This window comes from Talpa europaea (genome assembly GCF_964194135.1).
Source record: "Talpa europaea genome assembly, chromosome: 8".
NCBI classification, from domain to species: Eukaryota; Metazoa; Chordata; class Mammalia; order Eulipotyphla; family Talpidae; genus Talpa; species Talpa europaea.
The window spans coordinates 10,451,422-10,467,399 of NC_140075.1; positions in this window are offsets into that span (position 1 = coordinate 10,451,422).

Sequence of the window (15,978 nt, forward strand, 5' to 3'; positions counted from 1 at the left end):
GCCCTATGAGTGTCCAGCGTGTAGGAAGTCTTTCTTCTGGATGTCTGCCCTCACTGTACACCAGAGAACTCACACTGGAGAGAAGCCCTATGAGTGTCCAGAGTATATGAAAACTTTCTCCCGAAAATCACACCTCAGTGTACATCAGAGAACACACACAGGGGAGAAACCCTATGAATGTCAAGACTGTAGGAATTTTTTTTACTGTAAGTCAACCCTCACTGTCCATCAGAGGACACATGCAGGAGAGAAGCCCTATGAATGTCAACAGTGCAGAAATACTTTCTACGGGAAGTCACACCTTACCGTACATCAGAGAACCCACACAGGAGAGAAACCCTATGAATGTCAAGAGTGTAGGAAAACCTATTCCCAGAAGTCAGCCCTCACTGTCCATAGGAGGACCCATGTAAGAGTGAACTAAGTAATGTAGGAATACCCCACTGTACACAGGAGAACATACAGAGGAGAGGAGCACTGTGATCATAAGGACTGTAGGAAAACATTCTCCAGGAAGTCCGCCTTCACCCTACGAATATTAAATAATTTGGGAAAACACTGTTGTAAACCACCTTCCCAAATAAATAATTTACATGGGAGTGTAATATGTTTACCAGAGAACACTATTTTCTGTGGGGCTAACAACCTTAATTTCTCTGTCTCCCTTTATGCTTTACTTGAGCTTTTTTCAGAGTGAAAAAACTATCTCTAGTCTGGTCCAAAAATGGAGTTGTGTGCATTCTTGCCAGATCTTCCATGTCCTATGGTCCTGCTGTACACATGATGCCTCCCCACACCCAGCAGTGTTAACCTTGGGAGCCATAGGGTGAACATGGCAATGTGTGATTTAAGACACATGATTGTGGGAGAGCAGTTTTCAAAACTCTACCTCAACAATCTCCATTTGTACTTCTCTTGCCTGAGAAATATTTCAACTGTTCAAACTGTTAGTGTGTGGTCTATTACAATGTTAACATTCGTTATGTTTGCTTTTTGTAAAACAAACAAACAAACAAACAGCAAAGAAGCCATGCTGTCACCTTTCATTGTTAAGTCAGTTGTGGGCAAATTCAAAGCAGTAGTAAGAAACAATGCATCAAATAAAGGAATGACTTTATCATATTGCGACAGCTCATTGAACACTGAAAATACACTAAAACTTTAGAAATACTTTCATTGTATTTAGGAACATACCACTGTTCTGTAACCCAGTTCTTGTATGCATAAATAAATCTTAAAAAAAAAATTAAAGTCGCCTCATGAGGCAGTTTCCAGGTGTGAAAGCCCCTTCCAGGCTCTGAATGGCCACCTCTGCTGTGTGACAGGGAAGTGACACCTCAGCCCTCAGACATGGGCCCAGGCCCAGCAGGGGCAGCACCCCAGACCCGGAGAGAAAAGCAGAGCCCAGGCCCACTGGTCAGAGCCTGCATGTGGGAGAATGGACGCGGCTCGGCCTCCTGCCTGCTGGACCTGGGGCGGGCGGGGATGGGCCCCGGGAAAGTGGAAAGCCAGTTCCCCAAACTGCACTGTAGCCCACGGGATGGAAACGCACAGGCCGGCGGGGTGGGAGGCCCAGGACCAGCCGGGGCGCCCTCGCGGTTCGCAGTCAGGAGCAAACGCCTTGCCTAATGTCAGCTGCACACACCTGTCACTGCTCATGATGACATCATAGTGCAGGGGGTGGCAGATGGCAGCATAGCGGTCAAGGCTCATCACTGTGAGCAGGTGCATCTCTGTACCTGCTGACATAACCATCATGAAGACCTGGAGGGCACAGCCAGGGAAGGAGATGGAGCTGCTGTGCCTCAGAGAGTTGGCAATGGTCTTGGGGACCGTGGTTGTGATGAGGCAGAGGTCCGTGAGGGACAGACTCCTCAGGAAGAAGTACATGGGGGTGTGGAGGTGCCAGTCCAGGGTGGTGACAAGGATGATGAGCCCGTTCCCCAGCAGGGCGCACAGGTAGACCAGGGAGAAGAGCATCAGGTGCAAGAATCCCAGGGTCCCCTGGGTGGGGAACCCCAGGAGGACGAATGCTCTCACGGTCATGAGATTGGTCATCCCTGGAGCCATCACTGCATGAACGTCTAGAGGATAAAACGCCAGGACCATCCGCCAGTGCGTTACCCAGGGTTTATCTCTGCAGGTGACCAGCGCTGTCCTTCCCCACTGACCTCTCTCCTTGCCCTGAGCAGCGACCCCTAGCAGGGATCTCAGCTCCTGCTCTGCTCGGCCTCTCAAGCTTCAGTGATCTGCAGGTGCTACCACTGTCCACGCCACCTGTGGGAGATGCTGAAGGGCAGAAAGTTCAACTCACCTCTCAGCCCCCTGAGCAGTCTCCTCCTGTCTCACCACGTCCCACTCATGGGCACCCCTGAAACCCTGAGCCCGGCCCCTCCTCTGCCGTCCCGAGGCCACACTGTATGCACCTTTCAGGAGCAGGACCCCCAAGAACCTTCAGGAACACGAACTGTCAAGGACGCCCCAAATCAAGCCTGTGGGGTCTCAGCCCCCAGTCCCTACAAAACACTGGCCAGTCGCAGCTCCAGGTGCACAATTTGGGACCAAGTGGACACTGATGGCCCCGATCAGTTCCTGGTCGGCGTCCACCTCCTTCATCAGGGCAGTGGGTGGGGAGTCCCTGCCCCGTGTTGCCGTGTGTCGACCGTCTGGCACTCGCCCCTGCTCATATGCGCTGAGAGGGTGACCTCCCATTCTGCCCTCCTGGTCATTGTCCTGCTCCTCCATACCCCAAGGAACTGAGGTGGTTTCTCGTGCAGCTACTTCCGCAGGGCTCAGGCGTGGACACGGTCGTGGCGGGAGGGACGGTTCACCCTATGGCGACAGCCATAAGCTCGGGTCTCCCAAGCCCAGGACTCTCACCTGGTCCCCACCGACGCCCGGACAGACAGACCCGCCAAGGGGTCTGCTACTTCCCCCTCCAGCTCCCTGGCCTGACACATCCTAGCACGCTGCTCGGGGGCCTCCCCGGGCTGCTGACCTGTCCCCATGGGCTTCACGGCAGCCCCGTAATGACCCCCCGGTCAGGTGTGTCAGGGGCCCGGGAGGACCTGTGGGCAGGACCTAGTTCCCCCTCAGCCCCATCTACCCTGACCCCACGGGGACCCGTTGGCCCCGGTGTCAGAGCCAGGACGAGCCCGTCCACAGGGAGAATGAAAGCTGCTGCGACCCTGGGGGACCCCTGGTCCTGGTGGGGGGACGGGGCGGGGAGGCAGGAGTGGGAGAGAGCAAGGGGAACCAAGAAACCCCCAGGAGGGATCCAGGGAAGCACCTGGTCTTCTGACAAGGGTTCACGTCTCTCAGAAATATTTTATTTGAAAAGGCCGTTTACGTTAGCGCCTGGAAATAGAACATGTGATTGGGTGTGTCTGCTGGAGGTGGGTGGTGACCTTACAATGGGGGTCAGGCCCGCGGCGGTGCCGTACAGCGTGTCCTCGCGGTGGGTGTACCTCAGGCTCTGACACCGCAGAGTGGGGGGGCCCTCTCCCAGATGTGGTCTCCCCGAGTCCTCACAGGACCCCCAGGTCAGGATCACAGACAACAAACAAGCTCGTGGTGGGCACGCTGCTACCCTCCCCTGCACGCGCAGGAGCGAAGGCGGAGGCCCGAGCAAGCGTGAGGGATCCACCCTGATGAGCAGACCCAGAAGCTGCAGCCCCAGAAACTGACGGTGATTCTGGAGTTTCCTGCACACAATGAGGGGAGGGCCTCGCCCCCACGGGCCTGTCAATGAAACGGATGCCCCCGCCCCTCAGTTCCGGCTGGCGCACGGCCCCGCCAGGTATGCGGGTCCACTGGCTCTGGTCCCATTCGGGCCTTGGTGTCCTGCACCTCAGGGACACAGGTGATGCCCCGTCACGTGGGCCCGTAGGCTGTGGCTGGCAACACGCAGGAGTCCACGGGCCTGGACAGAGGAAAGGGAGGAGTCAGCATGGGGGAACCAGGGATTGAGATCAAATCCCCAAGTCCCGTGGAGGTAGCCCGCATGGGCAGAGCCCACAGCAATTTTCCGCAGACCAGGCTGGACAGCACCAGATGCCAGGCCAGACGTGGCCAGGCCATGGAGAGTTCTCAAGGAGGCCAGACACAGGCGCCAGCCCCCAGGGAACAGGCAGGTGAGCACCCGGCCCCGCAGGTGGTGCCAGCGACAACAGTGTTCCAGCTCTTGGGGTGTTGGCGCCCGCCACCTGCAAACGGCTGGCAGAGACCGGGGTGAGGCCCAAGCACTCTTTGCAGGAGATGCCAGAGGCAGGGCCTGAGGCAGGTGAAGCAGCCGGGCCTCTGCGGAGGTCTCCGGGGGTCTTTAAGTCTATGGAGGTCCTGAAGCCGGGACGACTCTGTCTGGGGAGGGTGTGCAGCCATCAACTCATGCTTCTCTTCTGAGGCCGCCGCATGCATCCTCTTCTGAGGCTAATTTATCAGTCCAGGCTGCGCCTGCGCGGCTTACATCCTCTCATGGTCCCACCTTCAAGCCTGATGGATGGTTTCCAGTGCTCGCTGTTTGTTGTTGTCAGCGAAGCTCCCATCAGATGCTCCATGTTCAGAGCTCAGGGGTTCCAACCCTGCTGCAGCTAGTGAGAGCTCAGCCCTGTGAGTTCTGCAGGGTGCTGCCCGTGTGGTTCATTGACGATCCTGGCGCCTTGTTCCCAAGTGAAACCCCGGCCCCTTGCCAGACTCAAACTGCCCTCAGCTTGGTGCAGGCTCTTGGGCCATTTTCTCAGGGGAGGCGCGGCCAGAGCCGGCTCTGGTGGGCCTGACGCTGCCTGCCCTGAGCACTTCAGGGTATCTTGGCCTGGATGCAGGCGCCTCACTGCCCAGCTGAGATGTGGGTCCAGCAGCTGTGTCTGGGCTCGCAGCCTCCATGATGACAGGGAGTGCCCTTGGCCTGCTCTCCTGTGTCTCATGCCAGGCTGGGTACACCTGGTACGTCAATCCACGGCTGATGCCCAACCTAGCCGCCATGCCCCGGGCTTGCACCTGTCGGTCAGGGCCCCTGGAACACCGAGACTGGGCAAATGGACACTGAGGACTCACGGAGGCTGAGGGACTCCAGTCACTCAAGCCCAGCCCGGAGGTCAGTTGGCGGTGGACCTTGGGGGACGCCCTCCTGCAGCAGGAGGCCCAGAACTTTGCCCTTGGTCTCTGCCAGATCCACTTCCTCCCGCTTCTGCTCACGGGGCTGACCTGAGGTGCAGGTCACTGTCCACCTGCCCGTGTCTGGGAGTCCACCTGCGCCTGCCGAGGCGTCGTCGCTTTCTCTTCCCCGTCCCTCAGTGTGGAACTGTCAGTGTCCCCCTCACTGGGACTCCCAATGGGCACAGGTGCATCATTCTCCCTGCCTCCTTCGCAGAGGCCACTGGTTTTGAATCTGTTTCCTGAGGACACCGCCCACCACCCCCTCTGTTGCTTCCTTGACTGGGCGACCGGCCCTGAGAGTGGGCGCCGTGGGGACCGCACTGACTGTCGGGGACAGCGCCCTCTGTGGGCCCTCTCCCGTCCCAGCTGAGGTTTGGTCTGAGGATGGTCACTGTGGCGTCTCCCTCCTGCCGGGCTCCTGTTCCGGCCCTGGCATGTCCATATTCGCTTTTCCCATGCGCTGCGGGCTGTGAGGCATGGGTGTCACCTGGCCCCACTGGGGACGAGCACATGGACTCCTGATGCGGTGCCGGAACATGTCCCTCCCCTTAGTGAGCGCGCCTCGGGCTCCAGGCACTGGAGACCTCAACCCGGGCTCAGCCCAGCCGCCGTCTCAGGCCCCGGGGCCAGGCCCGAGCTGGCTGCCATGCAGGGAGAGCGGCTGGGCCCAGCGCGCTCTGGAGGAAGAGATGTTCATGTTGTCTGTTTGCATGTGAGCAGGCGTCTCCCTGATGGACGCGAGTGAGTGGGAGATGTAGTTTAGGGTCCCGCATGTTCTGCCTTTGAAGTAATCTCTTTTGTCTTGTAAACACAATCCACAGTCTCTTTTCATCCACAATAAAGAAAAGGTCTTCCATTTTGTCTCATGTGTTGTTCGTGTGACAGAGGAATGATCCGCTGGCTGCTCTGAAGAGACAGGGGCCGGGACGAGGCCCACCTGGGTCTGTGCAGGCTGCGCTGCGGGGCTGCGGGTGGGGCCCCTTGCTTCCCTGACATGCGTGGGTGCCGTGAGCTTGGGTGGGGTGGGGCCCGGGGACAGGGGTCGGGGACAGTGGCAGCACTGGTGAGCTGGCAGACCGGTCCCAGCCCAGAGGCCGTCGGGGGCGTCGCCTCCGAGCTCAGAGTGCAGGTGGGCGGCATGCGGCCCCCAAGGCTCACCTGTGTCTCCCTGGGGCATCATGATTCTGGGCACCGTGCGGTCAGCAGTTTCTCAAGTCACCTTTGACCAGTGACCGTCCACACTGCCTGACGGTGGCCCTGGATGCCTCCCGGAGCCAAGCCCCCCGGGAGAGGACACCCCCTTACCTCCTGCTCAGCAGGCAGCTCGGGCGGCAGGGCAGGCGGGGTCAGCTCCCTGGTGGGGTGTCCTTTATGGGCTCAGGGAGAAGGGGGCAGAGGCTGGGAGCCTCTTGTGGGGTTAACTGGGAACCTGCGTGGTCACCAAGACTGTTGTCGTGTCTCGGCCAACGAGGGAATGTCCATCCTTCCCGCCCATCCTGGCTGGGCAGCGTCAAGCCCTGGGAGCCCACCAGTGAGTTGCAGAAAGCAGAATCAGGTGCTCTGTCTCCCGGGAGGCCTCTTTGGGGAGACAGCGGGACAGCGAGTGGGATGGATGAAAAGGATCAATTTGCAACAGTCAGACGCCACAGGCAATCACCTGACAGAACTAACTCAGGAGACTCAGAGTATATCCAATATTAAAATCAAAAGAAGCATCAGGAATGCAGGAGACTTTATATCTCACAAATTTGCACCTGTGAATCGGTCAGAGATGTTCAGGTGTGAGGGCTGCAGGTGTGAGGCAGGTGGACGAGCCCAGGAGCGGGTATGGTTTCAACCTGAATAAAAGGTGTGAGAGGCTGTGGTCTCCTGAACTCCTGGAGGAAAATATCTCTGGAGGTCTGAGGCGTATTGGATTGGGGTGTCTCTTTCTGTTGCTGGTTTTGTCGGTTTTGTGCATTTTGGACACTCGCCCTTGTCAAGCGTGTGATGTGCACAATAATCTCCCAGTGCAGGGGCTCATTTTGGGCATGGCTTTTCTGAGGCACAGAAGCTCTCTAGTGTGGGGGGACACTTGTTGATATGTGCTCTTCTTCCCTGGTCCGTGGCGTGTGTCCCCATGTTCACCTGTGGGGTGAGTGTGCGGTGGCCACACCTGGTATTCCTTCTGGTATTTTAAGGGTTTATCTAATGCAACTTTTTTTTTTAAATAGAGGCATGTTTATTTTTTTGTTTGTTTGTTTGTTTGTTTTTGTTTATACATGCACTGGGTACAGTCAGAAGCGCGGGAGGGTGAGAGAATTCACCAGAGCCAGAGCGGGGAGCAGAGCAGGCAGAAGGACCAAAGTACACTGCTGAGGGGAGCAGCGGGCGGCAGGAGAGGTCTGCGCGCCATGTGGGACCCTCCTCCGGTGGCTGGGGAGCAGCCGGGGATCAAACCGGCGCCCCAGAGGCCGCGGGCAGCCTCGCAACCCAGCGCTCAACCGCTGTGCCACCAGGGAGGCCCTCTAATGCAACTTTTTAACCCATTCCAAATTGTCCTAATAATAAGGAAAATAGAAATCCAAACTGTTGTCACTTGTGAGAAAGGGACCAATCAAGAGACTGGACCCAGCAAAAAGGTGAGGGAGGGAGAGAAATGTCCTCTCACCTCTGCTGGGAATTGGCGTGGAGACATCTTCAGATAGTAACACCAGGACAACCCACAGGATGGAGCAACCTCATCCGGGTATTTGTCCCAGATGCGCAGACTCTACAGTGCAGACCACACACACCTGTGTTCCCAGCAGCACCGTCCACTATAGCCGGCTGTGGCCCCAATCCAAGTACTGGGGACAGAGAAGTGAATAGAGAATGTGGATCCAAACTCAACGGAATACCGCACGGCTATTGAAGAGGTGAACTAGTGTCCTTAGGGACCAAAGTGGACATTGAAGAGCGTATGCTAGTGAGATGAGTGAAAAAGTGAAAGACATTGGCTGGTCTCACCCATCTGTGGATTATAATATAAAAAGCCAGCAATTAAAAAATTATAGTGGCAAACAGCAAAAGGAAAAGTTGGACTAAGTGAAAAAAAAATTCTGTTTACCAGACAGAACAGGGGAGGAGAGTAGGAGTGTGGATGGAGAGGCCGGGCACTGCAGGACATTTAGTAGACTCTGAGTGGACACTGGTGCATGTGGGGGAGTGAAAAGTGACCCACGGTGAAAACAGTAAAAAGTCTAAATGAGTGTCCTCTTTGATGAGAACAAATAACAAATTAACGTGATGTTGGGATAAAACACTCATGGTAAAATCCCATCTCAACACACACTGGATTTATTCAAGGAAAAATAGAAAATACATCCACAGGAGTCTGACCAGGGAATGACGTCATATCCCAAGGTCTTGGGGACTGTGCTCTCATGTTATCACTGAAATGAATATTACTTTGAGTGTTTTTCTAGCGTAGATTTCATTCTGAAATTTGATTGGACAAGTCATGTCTTGTGATTAACTACATTTTATTGTTTTTATTTTATTTTTTTAAAGATTTATTTATTTATTTATACAAGCACTGGGTACAATCATAAGTGTGGGAGGGGGAGCGAATTCACCAGAGCCAGAGCAGGGAGCAGAGCAGGCAGGTGGACCGAAGTACACTGCTGAGGGGAGCAGTGGGTGGCAGAAGAGGTCTGTGTGCCATATGGGACCCTCGCCCTGCAGCCTGGGATCGAACTGGTGCTGCAGAGGCTGCAGGCAGCTTTGCAACCCAGCGCTCAACCGCTGTGCCACCGGGGAGGCCCTGAATAACTACATTGTATTATCACAAATAGTTTCATGGACAAAATGTGCTCATTGGTCAGGAGAGTGACCTGCTCCCAGAGTGGAGCAACGTCACCCCAGCTCACGTTCTCACTGTTAGGGAAACAAGAAAGAGAACCTCAGTGACTGCAGTGCAGATGTGTGGAATTATTTTAAAAAATTGCAAATATCACCAAGCTTTAGTTTGCATAATGTTTTACATCATAAAAAAAAAAAAAAACAGTTCCCAAGTGGAAGAAAAGTGAACTTAAGTGTATTCTACAATACAGTGGAGAAGACCAGGTAGAGGATCAAGATACAATCTGGAAAAGTAAGGGAACCTGAAAATCAGCACAATGACAAGTTACACATATCGAGAGGGTTCAGTCACGTTGGCATCCAAACAGGCATCACAGAAATTAATATTCCATCCATTCCAGGTTTCACTCATAGATTCCTACTAACCAAGGAAGTGTCCATCCTTCCACCTCTGGCAGAGTCGGGTGTGGTTTCCTTTGTCCTTTGAGCAGGAACAGGACCTTCTCCTAGAGGAAGACACCCCATGAGGAATCATGAGGGATGGGGGTCCACTCAACCTCTTCCCTGCCATCACAAGGACAAGGCCCTCAGTGGAGACACATGCAGGCTGTGGGGACCATGCCCCAGGACTGGGATCCCGTGCCCATGTGGTCCTGAGGACAGACCCCTTTACTACTACTCACGTTATGTAAATGCTGGTGAATAAGAGATCTAGAACATTCTTTCTACACCAAATACAAGTTTTTAACCACAAGCTGGATTCAGTTTATGAATGTCACACAGGGAGGGCTTAGGGGAAGGATTGCAGCAATTAAGGAAACAGGAGTATAGTGAGGATTATGAGAATATGAATTTGTGACAAGGAAATAATCCTAATGCAAGAAATTGATGCTTATAAATGATGACATGCAAGAGTTAGGGGGAAAAGCTGAATTAATGAGTGGTTATAACTGTAGATTGTGATATCTCACATGCTGGTGTACTGGCCCTTCATCAGTCTCCCCACAGCCGACTTCAAGGCTTGGTTCCTCAGACTGTATATGACGGGATTAAAGGTGGGGGGTATCACGGTGTAAAACATAGAAATGACCAGGTCAGACATGGACGGGGTCTCTGAGGTAGGCTTCAGATTATCAAAGCATCCAGTGGAGAGAAACAGCACCACAACCAGCAGGTGGGGAAGGCAGGTGGAGTAGACTTTGGAATTCCCTTCTGTGGATGGGATCTTCCTGACAGCAGCAAAGATGTGCACATAGGAAATGATGATGAAAATGAAACAGTAGATACTCCAGACCACACTGATGAAAATTGGGACAAGTTCGCTCATTAAATTTTCTGAGCAGGAAATAGCCAATAACTGGGGGACGTCACAGAAGAATTCATGGACCACATTGGACCCACAGTAGGAGAAGGAGAAGGTTCCAGCTGTGAACATCACAGCATAGAGACCCCCACCCAGCCAGGACACAGCTGTCAGCTGCACACACCTGTCCCTGCTCATGAGGACCTCATAGTGCAGGGGGTGGCAGATGGCAGCATAGCAGTCAAGGCTCATCATCGTGAGGAGGCTCATCTCTGTAGCTGCTGACATAACCAGCACAAAGACCTGGAGGACACAGCCCGGGAAGGAGATGGAGCTGCTGTGCCTCAGAGAGTTGTCAATGGACTTGGGGACCGTGGCTGAAATGAGGCAGAGGTCCGAGAAGGACAGACACCTCAGGAAGAAGTGCATGGGGGTGTGGAGGTGCCGGTCCAGGGTGGTGATGAGGATGATGAGCCCATTCCCTAGCAGGGCGCACAGGTAGACCAGGGAGAAGAGCAGCGGGTGCAAGAAGCCCATGGACCCCTTGGTGGGGAACCCCAGGAGCATGAATTCTTTCACGACCGTGAGATTGGTCATCCCTGGAGCTGTCATCTGTATAAAAGAGGAAGAGCAACAAAATTTTAATTATTCCAACATTGAAAGTGAAATGGGTTATCAATGCAAGATAACAACTGAATGTATTTTCTACATAATGATTCCTTCCAGTTCTATGCACACTAATATCATCTATGTCTGCTGTTTCATTCAACCCATTTATTATCAACTCATGTGAATATGTCATTATTACACTCTACCATAAGTCCTGAAAATTGGTGAAAACTGAAAATTTCAACTGTCCCCTACAACTCTTGAACAATTTGAATCTCATATCTGTCAAAAAATCAATAGACAAAGCTCCGCCAAAACCCCCCAGTCCAGCTGCTCCCGCCTCCTGCCCAGGCTCCAGCATATCCACTCCTCCCAGAGGTTGTCCAGGGCACAGCCCCAGAGGACACATGACCATGTCCAGCCCCTCCCCACCCTGAAGAGCCTGTCCCTGCTCCTCCAGCACAGCCCTGGTCTGGGGAGGCCCCACAGTGACAGGTGTGCAGGTAGGTGGGGTGTGCAGGTCCCTGTTTTCCTGCCACCATGACCGACTCTGTCTTGGAACTGAATTACCTGGGCTCAGTGTCCCCGAGCGGCATGTCCTGACGCCTCCTCTGTCAGATTCCTACCCCTGTGGCCTCCCTGCTGCCTCCTGGTCCGTCCGCTCTCTCCTCATCTCCCTGCCCCTGACTCCCCACACCTGAGGATACAGAGACCACATTTCCCGCAGAGTCTCCTCCTGGGTCACACCCACACATTCCTCCTGCAGGATGGCTCGTCCACCCCCAGGTCCCTCCTGGCCCCTCTGTCCCCCTCAGACTCATGCACATATGTGCAGGGAGGAGGCTGGTCCGGGGCTGATTTGGATGGTCTGTGCGTATGGCTGTCCCTGCCGGTCCCAGGGCCCCGGGTCCCCCGGGGGCAGGTTTGTTCCTCCCCCCAGGCCCGTGCATGAGTGGGGACGTCTGGACACTGGGCAGCCCATCCCTCTCTCCCCTCCCCAATCTCCCCTCTCCCCATTCTGTGCTGTGATGTGGGCCGGCCCTGTGAGGGCAGGAATTTTTTGAGAGTATAGTAATATAAAATATTTGCAGCACATTGGCGGGGATAACTCCCAAAATTAAATAAAAACAAGAGAATAAAGAAATATTGTTCCTGGTTGTTAATAATGTTGACATCTGTTGTGTGACTTTAAATACCTATTTAAAATGGATAAAATAACTTGACATCTATCTCCTCCAAGCCCTGTTTACACTGTGACATTATGTACAATATGGCTAACAGTCCCCGAGTGAGGGTGTTGGGGAAAAATCCCAAATTCACATCCGTAAATATCCAGATGTCCCTGCCAGCCTCATGCTCGTGTCCGAGCCATGAAGCGGTCAACATGCTGCTGTAAGAGTTACTGATTTTCTACTTGACTCATTTTTGTCATAATGTTTTGTACAAAAAGGCATAATGTTCTGAATTTAAACAACTAGTTTTATTTTTTAACTTTGCCTGGAATTTCTTCATTTCAATCTAATCCCATTGATTGTTGTGATTTTATTCAGTGCCCAGAATCCACCGAGTGTGCTGATGCTACATCCCAGGTCTGAAGCAATAATCGTCCCATCTCCATAACCAAAGCCTATGATCAATGTATTAAAAGTCAATATCTTTGAACATCTTAAATTACAAGAGAAGATGTTTTCTCTCCCTGAGTCTCACCCAGGCTGACTGGGCAGTGGGACATGACGACTTGGGCCCCGTCAGCATCAGTTGTGGTGATTTACAAATTTAATAGTTTAACACTTTCTCAAGTCTAAAAGTGAAGCTTGAAATCTAAAAGTTTTCAAGTGTGAGTGGATGCTCCCCTGCAAATACCTGCAGTCTGGGGGAAAGTTCCCGCTCTTGTGTCGAGTCTGTATCCTGAGGTTGTCCCCATGGCAGGACAGAGGTCGTCCTGGCCTCTCACTCCATGGTTGGGACTCGTGGGGAGCCTCTGAGCACTCACAACATGTACCAAACCATCCTGCGCTGCCTCATGGACAGAGCAGGGGCTCAGGGCTGGGCTATTTGAGCTCTGGAGCTGGTGTCCGTGGGTTGGACACTGTCCAAGATCCATCCATCAAGTGACTTTACTCCAGAGGGACAAGCGCCTTTGTTCAGGTCACTGTCTTAATTGGCGTCGGCCTGCGGCACATTCAGTGATAATTGGTGTCTGAGTGTGTCAGGGCGATTTTGTTGGTGGTTTTCCATTTGGGGAGGAATGTAATTCATCCTCTTCTCCCAGCCCCATCCCCTCCCCTGACCGCAGTGGGGCCAGGGGTTGGCCCCGTCGTCAGAGCCAGGACAAGCCCTGTCCACAGGTAGCTGGCAAGTTACCGCCTGCCCCTGTGAGCCCTCCCGGGCCCTGGCAGGTGGTGGATGGTGTCAGAGCTGTGTGGAGCCAGAGTGGGAGGGAGGGAGGAAATGAAGAAAGAGAGAGGAGGGGTGAGGAGGGAGAAATTCTGCAGAAGTGAGAGAGAACGGCCGAGGTCTGGGTCTCCTGGGATGTGAATTTGTTTATGTCTCTGAGAAATGTGACTAGTTTTCCCTTCTGAACCCATTTGTCTGCATTTGTTTGCGTTTTTATTTTGTGATTCTGCAACCTTGGTCTCATAGACAGTGCGTGATTTAAGGGTGCAGACTAACATCTCTCATGCAGTCACCACAGACCCCAAGGCCACAGCCCCCCTCTGTCCACATACCGCACCCCCTGCCCTCCCCTCCACCCTGGAAATAAAAAAAATCTCTGACTATGGAGTCGAGGCTCCAGGAGCAGCTGGGAAGGAGGGAGCATTCTGCTTGGGAGGTTTGGCTGTGGCCAGAACAGCCTCCTCTTACCTGCTTTTCGCATATAAACTTTAAAACAGCATTTCCAATAAAAGCCAAAATTGTTGCGTTACCCATCAATACGGAAAGGTGAATTTATCTACCTTCAAGCACAGAATCAGGGCATCTTTTGTTAGAGTTAAAACTTTATTATTTTATATTGACATTTTAGCAGACGTGGAAAAATTTGTCCCAATGTGAAAAAAAGGTATAATGAGAAATCTCCTGCGCCTGCGCGTGCCAGCCACTGCCTCCATTCCCTGGCACTCTCTCCATCTTAGGTTGAGGGTGAATAGTAACATGTGTGGGTTGTTAATGAGAATTAATTGAGATGCCTTTACTTTGGATAGAAGAATGCTAAAGAGAACACACAGTGGCAATGAAAAGCATCATGCAAAGATTTTTTCATGGGGAAGATGTAGTTGTCAGACTTCATCCGGAGCATTTACATTCTCCGTGGACAAGTCAGCGCCTACCTCTAGGCACGCCGCCAGTCTAAGGAGGAGGAAATCGAGAACCTTCCACTCAAAGTCCGTAAAGAAATTGACTTTGGGGATAAATGAATCTAGCAAAGAGGTGAAGGACTCAAACAGGACAACTTCCAAACACTGAAAAGGAATATTGGAAGATAAAAAGAAGTGGAAGGACGTCCCCAGCAGACAGGTCACTAGGGTCAGTATTATCCAAAAGCCTCCTACCAAACACAAGTTCCAGATCCAGCGCCTTTCCAGTGGGAACCTCCATGGCAGTCTTGAGAGAAATAGAACAAATACTGCTGAAATTCATAGGGAATCCCGAGAAACTCTCAAATAGCCGAAGCTCTCCTGGCTAAAATGGGGAGGAAGGGCAGCATTACTCTCCAGACGTCACGCACAGCCACAAACCATAACAGTGAAGAACAGTGTGGTGCAATGAAGCCCATGGGGAGTCTCCTCCCCAGCACACTGGGCACATTGGTTCAAAGGGCAAATAGAAAACACACGGTGGGGATCTGACCCTGGAAGGGTGTGACTACCAGACGGTGGGGACTGTGGTCCTGTAACACCTGTGGTGCGGTGACACTCAGGAGCAGCCCTGAGTGGCTGCTCAGGCCATGCTGGGGAGAATCTACATGCGAGTGACTCCTGGGCCGTGTGACCGGGACCTGGAATGGACTCGAGCTCGTGGCCACCGGGCCTTCTACTTGTGAAGCTCACTCAGGGACTGATGATGGTAGAGCCACCGGGAGAGTGTGGGGCACAGCGACCTGCCCCCAGAAAAAAGGCATGAGGGGCAGAACATCACCCAGCTCAGTCCTCAGGGTCGGGGAGACGTGCAAGAACCTCGGCCGTGTAGGGCAGATGCCGTGGAGAGACAGGAGTCCGCGACACCGCCCTTGTTCTCCTCACAGAATGTTTAAATAAGGAATGACACAATCCCCAGAGCAGAAGCACAGTAAGCGCCAGAGTTCTCTGCAGGACAGTTGGGAAGCAGACCTGCCACATGTCGAGGGGCAACCTGGAACCTGAGGGGAGCTGCCTGTGAGCCCAAGGACAGCCCACGGATTCAGTCATAAATGTGAAAACCAGAAAGGTAGTTCTTAACAGCGATGCATTCTCCTAAGAGCTATTTTATTTTCAAAATACTCCATCAAGGCAGTGGAGAGAATTGATCGAAACAGGATGGATGGAAGTGCAAACATGCCCGACAGCTGCAGGCTTCAGTCGTCCATTCTGACTCCTTCAGTATCACCTTCTGCCCATCACTGGCAGATTCAGGAGGGGATATCTTATCTTATGAACAGAAACATGAATGTGTCTTAGAGGAAGATGCTCCTGTAGGAATGGTGGGGGGGACCCCACTCACCTGTCTCCCCTCCCCTCCACAGGTACGGGGCCCTCAGTCTCCACTGATGCTGTGGGAACCGAGTGCCAGATCTGGGGTCCCGTGACCGTGTGCTCCCGAGGACAGATCCCCTTCACCACCACTTGGTTTCGGTAAACGTTGGTGATATGTGAGTTCTAGAATATTCTTTCTACACCAAATACATGTTTTTAACCGAGAGCTGGATTCAGTTTATGAACATCACACAGGGAGAGGTTTGGCAAAGGATTGCATAATTTTAGGAAACAGGAACACATTGACAATATGAGAATATGAATTTGCAATGAAAGTAAAATACTAATGGGAAGGATCTTTACCTTGTGAATGATGAATGTAGAGTTAGTGGGAAACTGAATAAATGCGGGTGAATAATT